The following is a 21269-nucleotide window of genomic DNA, read 5'->3' as shown; positions in this document are numbered from 1 at the left end:
TAGAGTTTCGTTGCCTGTCGCGGGGTTCGGGGGAGGGGCGTCGTCCACAGCCGTCACGACTAAAATCAAGACTAATGCAGACACGGATCTGCACTACTCGCTGGGTCTCCAGGGAACCCGAAATGGCTATGCTCCCTGCGAGAGCGACACGGACATGACGTCACCACCAGCCCACAGCGAGCGTGTGGGGTCGACACACACCTAGAACTCAATAATATCGATAAAACATAAACAGGAGAAGAACGCTGCGAGTATAAATCAGCAGTCGGTGGTAAATACGTGAAAGTTTTGTTCGACAAACGGTGAAACTGATTTGGAAGTTTTACGAAGTCCTCGCTTTGAAATCGAAGCCTCTGTCCAGTAATGGAGTGCGGCTAAAGTTCTCTCTCCGTGCTTGTTTCGTCATGAGGATGGATTGTTACAGTTAGCTTGCCTCAACCCAAGACGAGAAACTTTCGTAGTCATTCTCTGCAGAACGATGCGGAACTCCGCAGGAATTTTACGTTCAAAACCCAATAAACTCAAAACGTTGAAATAATGCAGAGTTCTCAAACTATTGCAAAGTACGATCGAACTAGATTAAGGGACGAATGATGACTTTTAAGAGAAAATCGAACGATTCTGTCCAGAAGGTATCAAGAAATGACCCAACTCCTTGACTGCTGGATAATTATGATGATATTCTTTCAAAACAGAAAATTCATTTCACTGAATTTATATTCAAAAATATTAACTAATTCCATGGAACAGAGTCCTTTTTGAGAAGCTAATAGTAGCTTAGTTATTCAACAGAATTCTTCGTCTTTCAAATTTATTACAGTGCTCAAAAGACACCGCGAGTGATTTTTACTTTAAGCTAAAAATAATCCTATTACTTGTGGCAATGGAGTGCACGGGGCAATGAGTAACGGCTTGTTTCGATCGATATGAAGAATGTTTATTGTTATTAGCTTTCGATATAATCATTTGCCTGCGTCTTAAAATCAAGATTTTAAACTTTAATACGTTTCAGAGATTTCCTACGCCTCCGTCTTCAGAGTCGAACACAGGACAGATACTTCCTTTGTGGAGTTAGATAAATATATTAAATTAAATTATAATACAAGGTTGAAAAGAACCTAATATTTTTTTAATTATAAATTTTAAAAAATAGACAATGTATACTTTACCAGTAAAATCCCGAAGAAGTCGTCTGTCTTCTGGAATGCAGAGTCGTGTAGTGTAGTAGATATTTATCGACGTTTCAGAGAAACACGAATTTACAGCTTTCATCATCGAGTTAGCAAAACATCCGCGCCAGGTAGGTTCTACAACACAGACTTCCCGTCCTCAGTTTAGGCATCACCTTGAAGATGGAGTCAGTAATCTCCTCCGAAACGTCGGTATTTACCAGATTAGGCCCGCATGGTGCTACATCCCAAGGAAAATCGTCTTCAACGTGGATACCAAGTTCGTACGTACATCGTATCCCGAGCACGTGACAACATGCCAGCGCCCTGACAAATGTAAACAATGTGTAAGAGGGACTTCTTTTTCTAATTAAGTCTCGTTCAGGGGCTTAGTTCTTCCAACGCGTCACGAGTGTTGGGATGGGTTAGGAACTTGTGTTTAAATTGCATAGAACTCGGATTACGGCTTCAAAATTGAATCCGATTCTCAGCGTGTGTCGGATGCAACGCAATGTCTGCGGGGGGTGTTCGATTACTGGAAGGGCGTGGTAGGTCTACGGTGGTGCCTCTGCTTCGAACAGCCCGGCTGTGTGATTTAATAGAGCCACAAGGAAATGCCGATGAGGTAATGTGAGTAAAATGTTTACGTTTTCAAACTTCAACACATCTCTCGATTATAGCCTGTAGCCCTGGTCATTATGGTGTTTATTTTAATATCTCACGTTAATCATCCCTAAATTACTTATTTATTTATTTTAGTGTTCTGTCTGAGGACAGGTCCATATGAACAGGATCCTTCCATCCTTTTCTCGGACTGGGACCTGTTCATATACGTTCTTGGCAGATGATCCAGAAGTGGTTTGCCATTGCCTTCTTCTGTGTGTGAATGGAGTAATTGTTGGGATGCCACGGAGGAAAACTCCGTGTTGCCTAGACCACGGCCTTGCCCAACACAAGTTATAAATTCGGGCACCGCCGGGAATCGAATCGAACCCGAGACCCCAGGATTACAAGGCCAGAGTTCTAACCGCTAGACCACCGTGGCATCTCCTAAATTACTTATAAAATAATATAAAGCAAAGTTACCCACAACATTTCTGGGAATGAAACGTTTTTTTACCTTTCAAATAATCCTCATGTCACCAGTTATTATACAATGATTTAAAAACTTACGATCCTAAGTTTTCCTGGTTTATTTGCGTCTAATTTGTAGAAGGTAACTTTGCGTGTATTGAAACAAGTTAGGATTCAGATGTAAATTATAACCTGGAAAACAGATCAGTTGGCACAAACGTATTCTTCATGCTGAAATGATTAAAACCTCTAAAGCTAGATAGGTAGATATGAACAGGTGGCTCCCGTTATACACGGGGGGTTGCGTTTCTGTAACCCGTATAATACAAAACCCAACGAAAACGCTTAAAACGGGGTAACCTAACCTAACCTAACCTAACCTAACCTAACCTAACCTAACCTAAGAATCGCTTTTATGTTAAACCAACGCCAGGATTCTTTGATTTTAAGTTTACACATTTCCTGATGATGATAGAGAGGATTTGACGCATATAATATAGTTTAAAATGTAGCCTCGGATAGGATACTGAAGAAAACCCCGCAGATATGATAAGACGCGGATGTCTAAAGCATTTATAAGGAGAGCCACACGGAACTTTACTTAACTGTTTAAATTTCTTGTAATTATTTTATTTTATTATTCTTGTCAACGTTTATTCAAATTTATTTTATTCAGCACGTGTCCATTTGATTGAAGTCTATTTCTCGCGTTTCCCTTTTTCACCGCAGTGACGCGTAAGCTTTAGTGAACCATTTGACTGTTGTTACTTTATAATAGTAATGTGATTGAACGTTAAACTTTACCACGTGACCGCGAGAGACAGACACTGAGCCCCTCGGTTCAAGCAATCAGCAGAGTTGCTACGTCTTGTTTCTGGTTTTCAGTTCGCTGTTCTTCGCTCCAGACTACACGTGATAACCAATTCTACAACAGAAATATTAACTTCTTAAGTATAGTGCCTCAAAGTTTAGCAACCACAGTTTCAAGCCTGCCGTTTCAAAGGATACAGATTAGCATCTCTTATAAATATTTTCAATGAAATCGATATTTGTCACCGAATGTGACACGATAAGCGTCTTTGTTTGGTGATTGGTGGTTTGTACATCTTCATATTCGAGAGATCTCCAGGGAATCTTGTAGCAATTCAGGTACCTGTCATTTTTTGACTAAATTTTTCGTTTAATTAATTATTCTTGTCCGTCTAATCACAATTTAAAATTTACAATGTAAATCGAATGTTTCGATAAGGAACATCACATGATATTTTAATTATCTTAATTATCTTAATTTTAATTTTAAATTTTAAATTGTGATTAGACGGACAAGAATAGTTAATTAAATATATATCTTCACAATATGACGCAATGTTCCTAAAGGTATGAGATTCATTACAGAGCCTAATGATTTTCTATATATTTATAACAATGTATGATTCATAAAAGAAACGCTATGTTAGACATTGTCCATTGTCTGTGGTGTTTTTATTTCAAAGACGTTTCGGGAGTTGTTGTCGTCTTCAGGTGATTGGTTGTCATTATACTAACACTCTTTTTTGTATAATGGATTCTTCTCGGGCTACTACCAGCCGTGTGTAAGGTGGTTTGACGGAGAAAACACCAATATTTCGAGAACCATCTTCGTCCTCATCCTCAGGGTACTTACACGGATGGTAGCCCGAGAAGAATTCTTTATACTTAGTCGCCGTGAAAACTTCAGATCATATTATTTTTTTTGTATTTTTAGAGATAACGGGTCCGACCGTTGTCACTAATAATTGTCACTGATGTTTTCTTTGCGGTACGGGCTGAATTCTTAAATATTATTTAGACGAGCTTCGGCTTCAAATGATTAAATCTACGACTGGATGTCTGGAGTAGAAAATGAACGCAACACGAAAGCGAGTAACTGATAAGATAGTTCAATGGAATATTGTGAAAAATTTAGTTAAGAAAATATCGAAATATGAAGGAAATAATGAAACAGAAACGAATAGAGAGAGACATGGGGTTGCACAAATCAAGGTGGGGGTTTGATAGGCGAGGCATGTAGCATGAGAGAGATGAGAAATGATTATAAAATTATAACTAGAAAACCATTGGAAGTAGATGGGAGGGATAGATTAAAATGGTTATTAATAAAACTGGCTGAGAGGGTCTGGAGCGGATTAATCTAATTCAGATTAGCTTCCGTTAATGAGCTGATATGAACAATGGGAATGAAACTCAAAGTCGTAGAATTTTTTCACGAGTAGATCGACTCTTGCCTTCTCAAGAAGAAAATTTTCCATTCAGTTGGATTAACCCCTTACTGGTAATATATGAGTCTCAGTGTCAACAGGGCTTATTTCCTTAATCAGAATTAACCATATGATCTTTGCCATGTTGAAGTGTTATGTTTCCTTTAAGGCACGTACTGAATTCATAAATATTTTTACATTTCTTCATTTTCAAAGTGTTAAAGGAGACAATACCTATTTTAATTTATCCCGTGGTTGTGAAATTAAATTGGTATTCAATTCGAAATGTGGACAGAATTCCAATTCTTGGCTCCCTGCTCCTTTCAACGTTTCGATTCAACATAAAGATTTAAATAACATCCATTTGTTTCTCTCATAATAATAAAATAAACTTGAATGTGTGATGCGTTGATCCCGTAATCCTGATATAGAGGCGACCTCACACCATTCGACATCAAACAGCAAGGATTTCGGGGTGGATGCACGATCATACAAATGGCCCATTTTACGATTCGTACAACCCTTATTCGTTTCTGGGGATTTCCGAGAAACAAACGTTACAATTTATATATCCAACTAGATTCACAGATCAGGTAACAAGCCGGGAGACGGAATTGCTGAAGGGGAACTTCCCTGCGGGGTTACGACGGTGACCGATGAAACGTCTTCAAAACCAAGTACACGGTGCGAATGTAAGCTCGATTCCTTACCAGGGGTCTCTGCATGCAGTGCAGTTAGGCTGCATTTTACTGAGTGTTTCCTGATTTGGTCCTTGCCCTGCGATGCAACTTCTCCAGTTCATAAAATAAAAATAAAGAAACATGACAATAATTATGTTAATAATAACTTTCATGCTCGATTTTTAGCCTGTATTTCGTTTATTTATTCTTATTAATTATATAATCCCAGTTAATACAGTGTTTATTAAATAAATCATTCAAGACTTGTAGATGGAATAGCTGATAGCCTAATTTTAAGGAATATTGTGGATTTTTCGTTGGTAAACTGAAGATAACCACAAGAATCTTCAGGCAAAATAACCTCTTAGATATGAACCCGCGATATTCCGAACGTTCCAAGTCTCCTGTAATACCCGGACGTAATAAAGTGAATTGATAAATTATATCGCAACGCCATATAAGATATATAAAAATGAAAATTAATACTGTATATGATTATAAAGGAAGATGACGTAATTAATTGAATACGGAATGATTGGAATTGGACGTAACACGTTCGTTTATGTTCTATGCTCATGGTGTTGATTCATTGGGTGAAAACATATCAGAAAGGTGGTAATGTGTACTCTTTGGAGTATGCCCTTATTCTAAAGGCGTTCTTTACGCAACTGACGCTATCAATGAAAAAAGATTTTTGGTCTAATTTCTGCAAGTGTGTGTAAGTGTTCATGATAGGAAGGATAATATTAATAGATGGAATAAGGCTGTTTTTGAAATCATTGCCTTTTTCAATGTGACCACTGAGGAGCGCTAGGCAACAGACGGCAGCCACTCGTATTTAAAATAGTCACACTTGATGGCTTATCTCTGTTTCAACGCGACAGAACCCCGTCAGTTGACACAGTGTCTTGAAATAAGGTGAGAAGTTAAGAGTAGGCCTATTAATTCCATTAGCTGCTTGTCACACCAAACAGCCGGCCAGATGCATTCATATGCAAAGACAAGTGTCCGTGTCTCGCCCACCAATGTTTGCAGTGAAAATGGAGGTTCAACACATAAGATGACTTGTTGACCTCACGTTAATGAAAAGCTAATATCATCGTTAGAGCAGTGTAGCGTGTTGTATTGAAATGCAAAGAATGTGTAAGTGATAATAGACTTATAGGAATAAGAAAGTTTGCTATTCTAAAATATTAAAGTTAACGACTTTCACAAGCAAGTCACACGCCTTCAGCCAGCCACTGTTAAATTGTATTTATGTATGTATTAACTTTATCTTCTTAATGATAATATTTCTCTGCTTATTTGATATGAGCATTATTAATTTCATAGTACCTATTTAGCTTTGTTTAATCTAACAAATTTCTGGCAGCTAGTGAACGGAAGTCCACTAAAGTTACTTCAGAAGATTACCGGTTATTAAGCAACAAATTAATATATTTTTATACTGAGACTCTACGCTAAAGATAACACAGTTTATTTTTTCAATGAGAGAATAAGCAGTCTCAGTTTTGAAAGAATCTTAAAGGAGTCGAGGTTTAGACTTAGTTCTGATATTACGAATCCAAATTTGCAAAAAGTAAATAAATTAGGAAAAAAATAGATTACAAATTCGGAAGATTTGAGATTTAAATTATTTAATTAAGTAATCGGATAACTTATAAGTTCCTTGTGATTTGTTGAGTGTGGGATCAGTTGTTCAGACTACGTATGTCTGTACGGTACAAAACAGGAAAAACTTAGGCATACAGAAATGCACCGGGAAAGAGACGAACCCACGGTCCGAGAGTGTAAAATCGTGCAGTCATTTGATAGGAATTATTATATTGTTATTATTGCTCGTCACTCCGTCACGGCACGCGGAATGTAGTGACAAAGCAGCGTGTCCTTCGCGACCTCTATAAATCAGCGCAGTCTTGCAGGAAGGTCGCTGGTAAGGTCCACACATGATTTAGATTTCACCACGGCTATCAATTTCCATTAATGTAAGCCTCCAGTGTGTAATGAAGTGGAGAATATAGTATAGTACTCGGACTCGCAAGATGAGCATTTGACAAATTTACTTCCTTCAAACCTAGATCTTCGCTATGCAGTGTTCATTTATTGGTTTCAAATTAACCCTATGGAGCAAATTCTTTCTGTAGGTGCCAATAGTCTCTTAGCTAATCAATAAAATTCAAGCTTTTATGGAACACGGATATTTATTAACGTGGTCGCTAGAGACCGCCACTGGTCTGTCTACTCAGCCAGATGAATCCAGTCCAGTCCACCAAATTTCTTTAAAATTTAATTTAATCCTCGTCGCATCTTCAGATTTTTTGACAAAACTTTAAATACAGTTCCTAGCTATTCCATGCCCTCCCCCAAACTCCTTGATCTAATGATCATAATAATATCTGACGAAGATTACAAATTATGAACCGTTTTGTTATAAAACTTTCTCGAAAATCTCTTACGTTTAAATCAGTTCCTTATATGACGTTTAAATTTCATATTTTATTTGTGATAGAATGAATTTGAAAGGACGTTAATGGTTGTGACTTGTCTGCTTTTGTTACTCTGTCGTTAGAGCGTAAGAAGATTAATAAAATAAGACAGACTGATGTTAAAAAACGGATAATCTGATCGAGATGCTAAGCACATACTTTTAAAATTAAATCCTGAGATCTACTGCTACACGAATTTCCATTACAATCTTTGGTGACAGGTCTCTGCCTCGTATTAACATACAGAATGTCGGCGTCGTAGTTTTCCTCAGTCGCTTTAAGTAAATTTAAGGATAGAACCTTAAAATATTCCACGATCCTTTCTACTCAGTTGATATCACCGGACAGGTTTCAGTCGGTAGGTACCCGGTTCGAATGCCGGTCAGGATACTGGTTAATTATTTAGGTTTTACCACGATTTTACTCACTTTCTGGACACGAGTACCTGAAGAGTATTTTCAGATTTATCGCTGCTGTGTCCTGTCAAATCCTTACCCACTGGTCATTTATGTTCAGTTTTGATATCTTATTTTTGCTGTGTAATCTGATCATCTGAAATAAACTCTGAAGTACGTCTAATCTGATTGTAGTTAACCGACGTTTCAGAGGTGATTTCTATCTCCATCGGCAGGGCTATAACCAGTAAGGACTTCTGAAACGTCGGTAAATTCATTTCAGACTACAACCGGAATATAACCATAATCAATGTTGCCGACGAGAGGAAATTGATCTCACCAACTCTGTGTAATTTGTTTGAAATTTAATCAACGTTCAACCAGGTGTTGAAAAAGACTGTTCTTGGTAACGTTGCAAAATTAATTTAACGACGTTTATTAATGCGTATATGTCATAAATTCGATAAATTACAGGGTGGTTAAAGCAGTTTAATTAGAAGGAATGTGGAATAATTAAGCTTTCGTTGTATTTTTAAGGCACTGTGTAAACATTTTCCTTTAGAAACTTAATAAACACGCGCACAACCTGAGACAAGACACCCGTCTCCAGTCTAGTTAAGTCTGAGACAAGTTTTGAAATAATTATCACTGTGAAAGACATCTATCTATGAATTATTTTTATGTATATTGAAGAACACTGTATCAAATGCAAAATATGGATAGTGTTCAGTAATAAATGATTACAGAACATATTGAAACTGCAATTTGCTCTTACGTAACGACGTACTCTCTGTTCTGACTTGTTGGTTCCACAAAATAGTTATTTGGTTAACCTGACTTGTCTCCACTGCCTTCGGGATGTGTTCATACCAAATGTTTCTTTTCTAGCTTCACCCCAACTTTCCTGCGTATGTTAAGATGTAACTGAGTACACACACGATCATGTTGTCGTAATATTGGTCTTTTTCTAGCACTGGGCATCCAGACATAACGTGATCTGTCGTTTCATCAAATTGCTGACATAATCTGCATTTGCTGTCTGTATCTTTTTTAATATTATTATTAAATTAAGTGGCATAAGATGGATACGAAATGTATAAAACTGTTTTGTGGGAGCTGCTTAAGGAAAGCGACTATTAGATCCAGGTGTAGATGGGAGGATAATATTAAAATGAATCTTAAAGAATTTACTTGGTTGTGTGTGTGGATTGGATTAATTTTATTTAGAATTGGTACCAGCGGAGGGGAATTTCTTGACTAGCTAATGACTTAAATAACTTTGGAGATTTTGATGGTCGGTAAAGAGCAGCTGCAGCTTATTTGGGGGTCAACACCCCTTCAGGGATGAGGGAAGGAACAGACAAGTCTGAAGAGATCCTTCATCATACGCAGACAGACAGCAGTTTAGTCGGCCAAGCGCACCTCAGGTGGTCAGGCTGTGGGACGGATACCACAATGTGGAAAGAAAAATTCAGTGTTGATGTATCGATAATCATGTATATTATTAATATCACTAATATCTTAATTTCTTTATGGTAATGCATGTGAAATGATGCTTAGTCGATATAGTGAGAAAACTAATATTCATTCACGCATTGCAGAAATTTTGGGAGACGTCAGTTGTATAAAATATCTGAAGAAAAATGGCATTTCTTTTGTTTCGTAAATGCCTTGATTAGGCAAGGTCGATTTTGACACTGAATTTTATTCACGGAACGTAGAATGTAAGACGAAATTTGATTAGGACTTCGAAGTACAGGTCGTACCATTTTAGAAAGCAGCCATAACAACGAGAGGGTAGGATTTGAGGTTTTTACAGCAGTGAGTCTGAAGATGGCTCTTCTGAGTTATTGTGCCGTGTAGTCTGGAAGATTTCCACCCAGGTTTCAAAGGTCAAGCTGCCTCCATCATCAGGGAGTCATCGCTCATGGATGGGACAAGAGGTGTGCACCGGGTATTGGTTGAGAAGCCTGAGGGGAAGAGACCTCTGGGGGGACCTAGACGTAGATGGGAGGATAATCTCAGACGGGATCTATGGGAGATAGGAGTTGAAGGCGACTGGATTTTGTTGGCCCAGGACAGGGTCCGGTGGAGGGCTTCGGTTAATTCGGTGATGAACCTTCGGGTTCGGTAAGCCATCTAGTTGGTTGGGTCCACTATTTGGGAAGCCTGAGGGGAAGAGACCTCTGGGGAGACCTAGACGTAGATGTGAGGATAATGTCAGGCGGGATGTATGGGAGATAGGAGTTGAAGGAGACTGGATTTTGTTGGCCCAGGACAGGGTCCGGTGGAGGGCTTTGGTTAATTCGGTGATGAACCTTCGGATTCCATAAGCCATCTGGTTAGTTAGTTTGTTCCAGATTCATTTGTAAATAAAACGATAGGTGGAACATGTCTTATATTACTCTAAAAACATGTGCTTATGTTTTGACATTGCCTGCGACCTATCGACACGCTTATGTGGACGATACTTATGATAACACTTGCATAGTGTATGTATGCTATACAAATCTTTTATTTCATTTAGGTGCAATCAAAATATAAAGTGCACGGAACGCATTTGTAATTATGTATTCCGATGCGGATTACGCATTTAACCTTCTGCCTTGTTCTGAGCTCTGTACCTGAGGATATATCCATCAGAAAGTGACTCAGAGCATCGATTAGTGCGAGAGGTTATGAAAGGGCAGGGTTTGTTTATGGCAATGGCCAGGTGTTTTAAGGCCAAGACTAATAATTACACAGTCTGATTGCCCATTGAGAAGGCTATTCGATCGATGCCTTTGATAAATCACACGTGACAGAAGAAATGAGTCTAGTTACATGCATGGCATTAGTTCATACACAAATGTAGACCTCGTAAAGGCCTGTAGGTACAGAAAGACTGCTATCACGAAGTTTGGTACAACATCTGTTTAGTAAATGTGTTATGACCCTCAGCGAACCGATTTTAACTTTATATGTAACATATAATTAATATAGTCAAGGTCCTATATTTGTATTCAGTAACAATATTTATCAATATCGTTTTAATATTATAATATGAGAGTATACAACTAAACCTAGCAAAGATGCTGCTTCTACAGTGATAGGGAATATTGTGGATCGCTGTGTAACTAACAGATGTTCAGAGTAGCTTTGTAATAAATCACATATTCAAGCAACGTTCTTAACTAGGCTGTTCTTAAAATTCTAAGTGCAGATCTAGGAATCCTTGAATTATATTATTACAACTTTGTTATAAATAAGCAAAGTTTCGGGGGTTATTTCCGCCTTCATCATCAGGGCGATGAGTCACCATGATGGAGGCAGCAAGGATCTCTGAAATGTTGGTAAGCTTCTACCAGATTACACGGAGCTTCAATCCAGAAGAGAGTCCTTGAATCTCTGGGAGTTGTATTTTCAGTGGGTTTTTTAAACCATGACTTAACTTCCAATTAGATTCCTCGTTTTATTAAAAGGCCTAATTAAGAGGTTAAACCTCTGTTTGTCTATAAAAATGAGACTACAAATTTAATAATAGTCAATATCTAAGATGATCTTTAAAATATCGTCTTTAATGTTCGTATTTGGAAGGTCCCTGTATCAAATCCGGGTTATACAGACTGAAATTTATAGCTTTTTCTGAGTCGTTTCAAGCAAGTGTTATAAATTATATCTGCCTTTGAATTATGCTAGGAACATTTCCTTCTAAGTCGTTTTTAGTTAATTATTGATTAGTCATCGAATCATTCAGCTCTGTATAAGACTAATCTTAACAATTGAAGGCATTGTTAGAGAATAAATACAGAATTTTTGTTTGACGAGCGATTTTTAGGAAATTTATAAACTTTGTTTTAAGAGCATTTAAAGTAATACTTCAGATATGGACCAAAAATAAAGTTTATCGACAAAGTATTGGCCTACATCCAAAATCAGGAATAGTGGGCAGTCCAATGGTCAGAACCTCCTTATCATGTCATCTCTTAGCGCAAAGAAAGCAGACCAGAGCTTGAGGACTCAACTGAACTCTTGTCCATCGTAGGATTCGGAGCATTATAGATACGGGGGGGGGGGGGGGGGGGGTATTGAGCCGAAGGGATTCGGTCGTGGCTGAAGGCACGACTGGGCAGAAGAATGTGCTACAGAGCTTAAGCAAAGTTTTTCCATTTTGTGGGGTTTAGACTGTGCACTGGTCACGAGCCCCTAGAAAAACACTGTTTTGTTTCCAATGAACTTTTACATTTTTGTTAAGAATAAAACTTCGCTTTCATCCTGAATATAAAATGGTGGTCTTGTGACATTCTTTCACGAAAAAGATGTTTTCCACCCGTAATTTATTATGAGAATTACATAAAACACGCATGGAATAGATCAGAAATATATTACATTATTTTAGGTGGAAGCATCTATGGAAAACACTACTTTGAAGACCTAGACGTAAATGGAAAGACGATATTGAAATCGGTCCTTTTACGTTTCAGACTGGATTTTTCTGCCTCAAGTTAGGGACGTAAGGATGTATGAACGTGATAATTAAACTCGTGGTTCCATAAATTGCAAGAAATTTCTTGACTGGCTAAGCGACTATTAGTTTTCCATGGTCTTGAAATGTGATTTTCTTAGGGTAGACAGAAATGTTTATAATCATTAATTTTGTTTTTTAACATGATATCTGTATAGGCCTTCAGACAGAAGAATTGTTTCCATAATTTTGTTCCAAATCTGTACATTCTCTTAGTCCGATCATTAATGCAAATTTAACTGTTATCACTAATACGCCTTCATGTGTTTGCTTACAAATGCACATCTCAAATCGTGGTCACGAAGTCACAAGCTATGTGGTATGTATCACCCCGTAAGGTGGATTTTATGGCACGAAAACGTCCTATAGGAATTGTAGCCACCGCGAATGACCTGCTGGTAGTCGCTATATCATTCAGTGAAGCTACTTAAGAGTGTTCAGTTAGACTTGCACGGTCATCCGAAGGAGCTCCATAGTGAGATTAATGATTCACCACACTGCGTATAATATTTTTCTGGTTTCAATTTGTTACATTAGATTTAGAATCCATTGGTTTGTTTTAAAAAAAGAGTTAAGTTCCTAGTGTAATTTGTTTGGCATTTTTAAGTTACTTTTCTTTTGAGCAATAAATAAGAAATAATTAATTTAAAAGTCAAAAGCATTCCTGTCACGATATCAGATCCAATTTGTGTCAACCCTCAACTATTTATCAATGGATTGCGATGTTATTGAAATTCTGTAAATTTAGAAATGCATATACACTTATTTAGGTCAGATTTTGTGGGTTTTTTTGCGCTGTTAGTATGGGACCATACAAATATTTCTACGTGTCATGCAAACTGCGAAGAAAAAGTTGAAAGTGAACTAAAGTTGCTTATTCTGTTAAAATGCTCTGTTCTGTTGTTAAAAGAATCTTTAAACCATCTTGAATTATCCCAATTGGAGCCCTATTCACCTGATATTATACGTAGCTATGTAAAATGTCTAGTTCGAATAATATTCCCTCGATATGCGTTCCTGTGTCACTTTTGCATCAATTCCAAGCACCGATGCATTCCGTCGTTCCAAAATCTTGCTCTCCGCTCTTCCGTTCTTAACGCTTTGAGTTTCCATGTCTTATTTGTCTTTATCAGATCTCTGAGTGCCGCATTCAGACAACCAACGCTCCATATTTATTTGAGGGAAGTTTTATTTTAATATCGTTCCCAGTTCATGTAGGAATGGAACCTAATTTTATAAACAGTTTTGGAATTAATAATTTATAAACACTTTTACTTTTATTTTATAAAGCGCCTGTTTCTGTGACTTCGAAACTGCTACTCAAATGTGTTACTGGGTTACAGTGAAATCTTCTAAACGCTAAGGAGAAAAGTAAAGAACTTAAAAATAATATTGACAGTAAAATTTGAAGTTTGAAATTATCTCCGGCCACGTTACACACACTAGATACAAAACTGGGAATGCCACCTTGCCTTATTTGCTATGTAGGCAAAACGTACACACAGACAAATGATCTAATTTGTGAAACAGGCACAAGGAATAAACATTCTTTTATTTTATTTTTTTCCTCTGGCGTTCGTTTTGAAAGTGGCTCTCGAAAAGAAGGGGCCTATTTCAGGCACTTTGTAAAATTTACCGAAAATAAAAGTTTGTGTTCACTGAACACTAACACAATGATGTCAGCTTTTTCCACATAATTTCTGTCAGTATAGAAGAAAAGTTAACACGAACGTAGTTTTGAAGCGTAACTCTACGTTGCACATAAAATATACCGAATTTCGGGTCTGGTATTATGGTATAATGATGGAAAATATATTGAAGTTGAGATCGATTTTCGTACAAATATAGTATTCAAAATGTATCGAAGGATTTTGGGTTATCACAGCTGCGAGTATGAACATGCCTGCCTTCTGGGTTGTAGCGTAGTGTAGTTTGATACAAGTTTTCCGACGTTTCGGACGTATTCTTCTTTGTGTCTCCACTCATTTCCCTGATGATAGAGGCAGCAATATAAACGATATCTTGTTTGATCTCAAAATGACGCCAATAATATTAACCATTAAGACCAAGTGGTAATAATATGTACCACGTAAGACAACCAAGAAATTCGTACAGAAATTGTTATACGAAAACCTTACACAAAACACAAATCGGAAATTATAAGCGAAGTTGGGAAGTTAGTGCTGAAATTAAGTTTCGGAAAAAAATCATTTAAATGAAAGACGGAAATGAACTGGTTAAGGTATGATTTAACAGCAGGCCGTTGTTGACGCTATGATCTATCCGATTTCCTTAATCCAGAAAATATCTTGATCAGCTGAGAAACGCATTTTTGTAAATAACGATCCTGTACTGAGTATCAAAATTTATTTATGAACAATTACTTATGAAGGGTATGAGATTTGGAATGACCTAGACGTAGATGGGAGGATAATCTCAGGCGAGATCTATGGGAGATAGGAGTTGAAGGAGACTGGATTTTGTTGGCCCAGGACAGGGTCCGGTGGAGGGCTTTGGTTAATTCGGTGATGAACCTTTGGGTTTGGTAAGCCATTTAGTTAGTTGGGTCCACTATTTGGGAAACCTGAGGGGAAGAGACCGCTGGGGAGACCTAGACGTAGATGGGAGGATAATGTCAGGCGGGATCTTTGGGAGATAGGAGTTGAAGGAGACCGGATTTTGTTGGCCCAGGACAGGGCTTTGGTTAATTCGGTGATGAACCTTTGGGTTCCGTAAGCCATCTGGTTGGTTGGGTCCACTATTTGGGAAGCCTGAGGGGAAGAGACCGCTGGGGAGACCTAGACGTAGATGGGAGGATAATGTCAGGCGGGATCTATGGGAGATAGGAGTTGAAGGAGACCGGATTTTGTTGGCCCAGGACAGGGCTTTGGTTAATTCGGTAATGAACCTTCGGGTTCCGTAAGCCATCTGGTTTGTTGGGTCCACTATTTGGGAAGCCTGAGGGAAGAGACCGCTGGGGAGACCTAGACGTAGATGGGAGGATAATGTCAGGCGGGATCTATGGGAGATAGGAGTTGAAGGAGATTGGATTTTGTTGGCCCAGGACAGGGCTTTGGTTAGTTCGGTGATGAACCTTTGGGTTCCGTAAGACATCTAGTTGGTTGTGTCCACTATTTGGGAAGCCTGAGGGGAAGAGACCGCTGGGGAGACCTAGAAGTAGATGGTAGGATAATGTCAGGCGGGATCTATGGGAGATAGGAGTTGAAGGAGACCGGATTTTGTTGGCCCAGGACAGGGTCCGGTGGAGGGCTTTGGTTAATTCGGTGATGAACCTTCGGGTTCTGTAAGCCATCTGGTTGGTTGGTTCCACTATTTGGGAAGCCTGAGGGGAAGAGACCACTGGGGAGACCTAGACGTAGATGGGAGGATAATCTCAGGCGGGATCTATGGGAGATTGGAGTCGAAGAAGACTGGATTTTGTTGGCCCAGGAAAGGGTCCGGTGGAGGGCTTTGGTTGATTCGGTAATGAACCTTCGGGTTCCCTAAGCCATCTAGTTAGTTAGTTAGTTATGACACTTGGAATCTTTAATGATAGCCGCATACCCGGATTTACTTACGGGAAATAGTTTAACGCTTGTGAAATAAGAAGACCAACGCGGTCACAGATACTTCTTACTGTTGGCGTCGCTGTCATGTCTCTCCGCTCTTGGTCAGTCATCGTGTGCTGCTGTTGGTTGCAACTTCATGCCCCCCCCCCCCATATTTGCCTGAATCCGTGCCCCTTTCTGGTAGATCCCCCGCGTTTCCTCGCGTGTTACTTTTCCTTCGAGTTTTAATGACAGCTTACAAAACAATTAAGACGACCCTTCATAATGAGGGCGTCCTCAGGCAATTCGAACAGATGCCTCATATCACCTCGTCCAATATCATCACCACAACCATTACCACCAAAATCAAGAGCGATGTAACCATAACCAGTACAGTCATTACTAATACCATAAACACAATCAACAAAACTACGAACCACATGGACTGATCTTCTTCAAGAGGAAGGACTTCGCTGTGCTCTGTAGACTACTTTTCTTCATGTAAACGAGGGCCTGTTGCCCTCCCAAACAGCTAACTATTTTTCAAACTTAATATGAAAATCATTAAGGCTTTGACCGGGATGTTCTTTTGTTAAATCTTATGTGGTACCGCCTGATTCGACTTCTAATGGTTAAGTGAAGTGTTTTCTTCGCGGTACGGTCTGGATTCGTAAATATTATGAAGACGAGCTTCGGCTTCAAAGGGTTAACCAGCTGATTTTCGTAATGGTGAGGTGTAGTGTTTTCTTCGCGGTACGGACTGAATTCATAAATAATATTCAGACGATCTTCGGCTTCAAAGGGTTAAGCACGATCGGAAATGTCATCAGATACCATCTCCTATTCGTATCTATAGGAATACCGACGTGACAATTCAGAGACAGTAGCGTCGCTTGAAATGGAATTATTAATGTTGATTATACTTTTGAGAAGTTAGTTTTATTTTAGAATAAAATGGTTGTTCTGCAAACATGATATTTAGATTTCCGATCTCGCGTAGACAAATAAGTAATTATTGAAATTGGCCACATGAAATTTTGGATGGGGATTGATTAAATATCTGAGGGACTTCATGATTTTATTCTTTCGAAAAAACATAAAACGCAGTTGGGACTGTACTACTCGATTAGGGACATATACAAGATGGCTGGGAAGTAAGTAGGCATTGAGAAATGGTTATAAGCGATTATTTAATGCGTACTTACTTCCCACCCACCCTGTAAATAATTAAATTTGCTAATTATTCTTTACTTTTCCTGCTAGATTCAAGTAGCCAAGTTAATTTTTCCCAAATTCTTGTATGAAACAGTAGTCGCCTATTAGTTAATCAAGTAATTAGTCTAGTTGTAGCTTACATAATGACGTTGTTAGTAACTCAGACTTCAGTGTAGGATGGCATGATGATTAATAAATAATCAATTGAATATGATATGGAAGGAAGTGGTCGTGGCCTAGTTTAAGGTACATCAGAATTTTCCTGGAGGGAATGAGAAAAGCCACGTAAATCCTCAGTCTTTGGGCCCAAATTTGAATTCGAAACGTCGAGAACATTTAGATATCCACTCGGCCTCTACGTTCAGCGTAATTCAGTATGTGATAATGGAGAAATAAATTGTTTAATCATCGTACGACAGCCGAGGTGCATTTGTCAGTGCAGCTGACTGGTTGTTCGCTGCTCAATTACTGGCAGAAGCAAGGTATTTTGTCTTTTAGGCGCGTCCACATCGGCTCTGGGTCCTTTCCACTACGTACTGATGGTTATTTCTCCGGGTGTGAGGCGGGCGATGAGTGAATCTGACGTCTGATTTGAATCTAGTGCCGAGGACAAGATTGAAAGCGCACATATGACCGCATCATGTGACATAATCGTAATTACATTGCTGATCGCCTTCATTTAAAGGAGATTTAATTCCTTTCATTAATTACAGTTTGGTTAAGGTTTATGTTAGCTTCATTTAAATTTATTTGATTTAATTCAATCCGTAAAATATATTTGAAGCAACTTGTTTGAAACATTTGCAGTCAGCTAGTTGATACAGTAAGGTTGGCCTGGACCAACATATTATCTTCTGTGAAACTTAATAGTTTCTGAAATTATAACCTACTGTATGAAGTTGCTTTTGACAGCTTGTTTACAATCCATCACAGGAAGAACTTCTCTAGGCTCACAGATTTTATGGGTAACATGTCAGATTATTTGAAAGTTTCCATAAATCTGTTGTAACCTTGAATTGAAATCGCTACCGATCGGAATATTACTTGTGACTGTTTGAAATGACCAATTAGAGTTGAGAAACTTCAACAGAAGACTTATTCATCTGAAAATATATCTCGATGCTAGTTTCACTCGCTGACTGACGGAAACCAATCGTCTTGGTGTTGGTGGAAATTTATACCTACCAGAAAGCAAATTGTATAAATTTAGCCTTACGAAATTTCTGAAGTCAATGTATCAACATATTAAATGAATCAATAGTCCCACATAAAAGTAATTGAAAATGTTGTATGCTCATAATTAGATAATAGAAATCATCAATATACTAATTATACAATATAGTAAACAGGAGACTTTTAATAAATATCAACAAACAAGTGAATCTATACGTTACATTTGGTTTGTCACATCCAAAGTAGACGTACTATCTGTTTTTGATAATTATCTCAACCGTAACGCTTCTGAAAATGTATCTGTTCTCCCGAGATCTTGCGTCATCCCGATCATTAATCCTTCGAGTGCATTTTAGTAGAAACCACTGAAATGGACGCTTCAAGGCCACAGGAGAATCTTATAACCTTGCTACACGAACTGCGGTGCCTTAGCTAAAGCTAACAACCCCGCGAGGTAGGGGAGGCCTTGAAGCGTCACTGACTCCCAACGTAATCATTCGCCCAAATTTAGTTCGTTTCCTCTAACACTATCCTGAGTTATTACGTGTTCCCCGTTCGACGTACACCTCAGGATGTCCGAGCTCATATCCAACTGCACATCAGTCAACAGTAATCAAATTACAAGAGGCATACCTGATAGGCTACCCTGCCCGACATAACGCAGAAAAAATCCTTCCACCACGGCGACAACCAGGGACCGAAACAAACTTGTATTTATTTATATTACAATCTTCATTTGCCTTGTTACTAGCCTCATCAAATAGCTTAGGTGATTGATAAATATGAAGGACAGTAGACGTCATTAGATTTTCCCATAACTTCTGGAATCCGAGACGTATCTCGTACCCTTTAATTGATAATAAAATTAAGCCTACGAAGTGCTTAGTCCGTTCTTGAGTAACACTGGTTAATTAGTCTACCTTCCTGAGAGTCTGTCGGGTGATGCCATTTATGCAGAAATGAGCGAGTTTCATTATACATTTTTCCCTCTTTGATTTTCGCTACCTTGGGTAAGAACCAAGTCGAATGTTCAAAGTTATCCACTGTTTCAGAAAATATTGCAGATGCATTTTTTTTTTCAAATATTCATCATAAAGACGGAAAAGTTGTATCGCTTTCAACATTCGACGCGTCTCGTAACATCGCGATGTTTGCATGTGGGACTTTCGTTTTACGTAAGAGGTCTTTAGCACGTCAAAACTTCTCAAGGCTTCGAGTATGTTCGCGTTATATCTGATAGAAATTGATCGGCGTCTTACGTGAGTTTGGCAATCTCCGTAATCTTCCTATGCCGATTATTTAACGGCCGTGTCTTCAACGAAATTTATACAATTATTGTACTATGTTTATGTAAAGCATCGGCTTTCGGGGATAACTGAGGTAGGCCTACCCGCTTGGAGGCCGGCTGCATTGAAGGAAGATCTTCAAAGATTTCTTCAACCGTTCCAGGAACACACTGAGATATTAATTTAAAATAGGCCACAATTGTTTCCTTGCTCATTTTTATCAACTGAATATCTCAAGGCGAATGAGGTTTGTGCCTTCATGAGTAATGCGTCAACGTACATTTTCGTCCTAAACTCTGCAAAAACTTCAAATCTTACTACGTGCAATTTTAAATCAGAAAACCTGAGAGAAACGACCACTGGGGTGACCAAATCTCAGGGTCTGGTGGAGGGCTTTGGTTAGTTCGGTGATGAACCTTCGGGTTCGGTAAGCCATCTGGTTGGTTGGGTCCACTATTTGGGAAGCCTGAGGGGAAGAGACCTCTGGGGAGACCTAGACGTAGATGGGAGGATAATCTCAGGCGGGATCTATGGGAGATAGGAGTTGAAGGAGACTGGGTCCTGTGGAGGGCTTTGGTTAATTCGGTGATGAACTTTTGTGTTACCTAAGCCATCTAGTTAGTTAGTTAGTTTAAACGGGGTATAAAAATCGAATGATTCGTCTCAGGATGTGGTCCAGTGGCATGCTGTTTTGAGAAATATAAAACGCTAAAACGTCGTTTAATATTCAAAGTAACGACACGTCACATCACGTATGTGACGCAGTTCCGGGCAGATCTCGGCCTCGTCGTCATATGAAACCGGTTGCAACTGTGATCAAAACGATGAGCCAGTCCGAAAAGCCAGGCGTATCGCCGAACCGCCTTAATCCGGGTCCAAACAAGGGAAGAGACACTTTCATTAGGGTCCCCTTCGATCAAGTAAATTAAGTAGAATCTCTGTCGTGCTTCTAGGAAGGATTTCGTGTGCCGCCAGGAAGGGCGCGGCTCCCGGGTGGTTGGGGGCTGCAGTGGGGGGGGGGGGTGAGATTTCATTAGGAGCCGCTCAGAGCAGAGGAACGGTGTTAGTAAAAATAAGGAAGAGAGATCTTTGTAAAACGCCAGTTAGTACACGTGTATGGTGCCTGGGCGTGACTGAGGTTTGTTGTGCAACGTTCCTGGGGCCTTGCCCTGGCTGAGCTACTCTTCTAGAAACTTCGACTTTCCTCCGAGGTGAGGCAGTGAAATATCGACAGGTCCCTAAGCGACGAACGAAAAGACCCGACAGTTTTGTTTCCAGATGAATTGAGGATGCGGTAACACGTGGAATGGATTAGTTATTCTGCTGTTTGTATTCTATTATGGTACTTTTTAATAAATATCGCTGTCGAAGGGTTTCTACTTCGTACTCTCGAGGTCTCTGATTTAATTCTTTGCCCATAAACCAGATATCCTGATAGGTTTTTCGCGTTTTTCCATAGTCCCTCCTAGCGAATGCTAGACTAATACATACACGTAAGCATG

General features: G+C 39.0%; 1 protein-coding gene across 6 annotated transcripts in view; it reads left to right on the top strand.

Annotated features, from left to right (window-relative positions):
- LOC110827843 (uncharacterized) overlaps positions 1 to 21269 on the top strand; it is a 536626-nt gene that overhangs the window by 400561 nt on the left and 114796 nt on the right. The gene's annotated exons all lie outside the window — the stretch shown is intronic.

The sequence above is a fragment of the Zootermopsis nevadensis genome, unplaced genomic scaffold (genome assembly GCF_977971745.1).
Source record: "Zootermopsis nevadensis isolate Lab colony 2312 unplaced genomic scaffold, Znev_1.0 Znev_ptg000024l, whole genome shotgun sequence".
NCBI lineage: Eukaryota > Metazoa > Arthropoda > Insecta > Blattodea > Termopsidae > Zootermopsis > Zootermopsis nevadensis.
The sequence above is the reverse complement of the archived record's forward strand: the minus strand, read 5'-3'. Positions and strand labels throughout refer to the sequence as shown.